Raw genomic sequence first — 2,757 nt, 5'->3', positions numbered from 1 at the left:
TCAAGCTCATATAAAAGGAACAAAAAGAATTTCTTAAAATGCACGGGTTTAAATTTTATTGTTGGAAACGATGAACTTTCTCTCAACTACTTTAAAGAGAAGTTTTATAGAGCATTCTTTATTGTCTCATGAAATGAAATGATTTCAGGATCCACACAAAATCGCTACATTGAAAATGTTTAGAATTTTTTAAGCGAATGCACTTACCAGGGTAAGACCAGTCTCCCCAACCTTTTCTAGTATCCTTCCACCCTATGCAAAAAATGTGTACTTTAGAACTAGGTATGGATATCATATAACAATAATCCAATGTGGACTTTTGTTAGAATTCTTCATCACAAATGTCCTGACAAATATTGAAGTTAATGATAAACAACTTGAAAAACAAGTGCTACTAATAATACCAAGATGACTCAAAATGTATACCAATAATACCTGTATTGTTAATTACAGCCAGCCACCATGGACCCAAAATGACCCAAGATGTATACCAATAATCCCTATATATCGCTAGGTAATGAAAGGCAAATACCACTCACAACAACAAAGAAAACATCTCAACGAAAAACAACAAATGCATTCAATGCAATCAATTTCTTAAGTTAATTGATTTTTTAGCTTACAATATATTATTTAGAACATAATTTACTATTGACCTAACTATAGCACCTCTTTTTAGTGCATACGTTAGTTTTAAAAAATTAAAAAATAAAATATAAAGATTTAACACTACAAATCCCCTCCACGAACATGCAGATTTTCAGGAATTAAATTTTCATGTTTGCATCATTCCCATTGTTGTTAAATCACAAAATGACATTTTATTTTTACAAATCTGATTTTTTTAATTTGAAGTACCATTTTATGCAGTTAGCATGTGCCATTCTCCATCGCCGTGGAAACGCGCATGCCATGAGGTCCCTCTACCGTCAGAATTAACTATGTTGTCCTCTAACTTCATTATACAACTTGATTATCTCTCAAATTGAATATAAATCCGTATCCAAACCCTGCTTCAAAAATAAATGCAATATTAGGTGGGTACGCCTACCAACCAAAAGAAATCCACACAGACAACGAGGCTGCCTCCATGGAGGACACTAGAGAGTACTTCGGAATCCAATTTAGATTTTGGAAAAAGATTTTAGCGTATCCAATTTAATGCCCATTAATTGAGATATTTACAATGAACTGGATGGCATTATGTAGACGCGCATTGGAATTTAAAACAGTTAATGATGGATCTATCATTAAATGGCCTTTTTCCTAACTTGATCTTAATTAACTATACATCGCAGGCAAAAGGCCGGCTGCATCTTTACTTCACCTATAAATAAATCACATCATACGTTTTTTATGCAGCACTCAATCAAAGTTTTGCCGCGAATTTTTCTTTGAACAATTGTGCGCGTGTTGTTTATTTCAACAGGATGCCTTCTTCAGAAGGGGGAAACGAGAAGAGGAGGAAGGAGAAAGCGAAAGGTGACCCCTACAAAAGGTTGAGGAAGAGGGGTAATGGAAACAAGATGAAAGAGATGGTTCTAGTGAGGGAGGTGATGCTTTTCTAAAATCTTTTCGTCTTTAAACCCTTTGTTTATACTCGTTTTAAATTTAAACACTGTATAACTCTGTAAACAGATGAAGGATTACGTCATAACTGTGGTGAACGAATCTTTTAGAAATGTAGTAAACGAATACAACAAGCAAGCGAACATGGATATGATGAATGCGATGAAAATTGAGTTGAAAGCTAAATTATGCAATGGGCAGCATTGAGCAAGTTGAAATGGAAGTTATCGAGCAGAAGCTGCATAAAGCTGTTTTGGGAAAAAGAGATTAAAACGGTTTTGAATGAATAATTTTTTATAGACGTTACATCGTTTGTTTAATACTGAATAGCTGATAGGCGTTTTGTATGTATTTAGGTATGCTTGTACTGGTTAAGCGCTCCTGAATAGCTACTGTTGTTTCTGAAGCGAATAACTTGGGCATTTTCAGATTAAGTTGTGGTTTCTCATGAATGTTCTTTTCTATTTGCTTCTAATTGTATATCTAATTCTCGTTCTATTTAGAAAGTTAGTTTTTTGGGTTGAGTTGTGGCTTCTCATGGTAAAATGTATACATCAATTTTCGTAGTTTTTGGCTGTTTTCTGAAACGGGGATAATTAAGAAAAAAATGGATATTGGTAATAAATTAGTTGGGAGCATGTTTTGGTTAGGGAAATCATTTTATTTTTGAGATATTTTGTTATTGAAATAACAAATCTAAAATATAAACATCGATGTTTAGATATTCATTTATGAAATCGAAATATAAGTATTTATATTTTGCATAGATTTGAATTAATTTTTTTCAAACAAATAATAATTGTATAAGCATTAATATCAATTTATATAGATTCGTGTTTTCTTTGGTAAGTATAGTTCTCTTTTGAATAGTATGATGAAATAAAATATTTAATGAAGTTTCAGTCATCTTGGATAGTATGATGAATAAAATATTTGAATGAAATTTCATTTACTTCTGTTACAATTTTGCTATTTATGGAAAAATTCTCTTAATTTATGTCTAAAATTTGCAATATTGTTAAAAACCGGAGTGTTAGTGCACCCTTACTTTTTTTAATTATCTTCTTAATTGTCAATTTATTTGATTAGATGTTTTTATTGAAGCTGGAGTTTTCTCCACCTGAGAATTGGTACAATCCTTTTATATTTTCAATTTATCGTGTAAAATCTTCCTACTGAAAAATTGCA

This window comes from Cryptomeria japonica, chromosome 2 (genome assembly GCF_030272615.1).
Source record: "Cryptomeria japonica chromosome 2, Sugi_1.0, whole genome shotgun sequence".
Lineage (NCBI taxonomy): Eukaryota > Viridiplantae > Streptophyta > Pinopsida > Cupressales > Cupressaceae > Cryptomeria > Cryptomeria japonica.
This window is presented reverse-complemented; position numbering follows the sequence as displayed.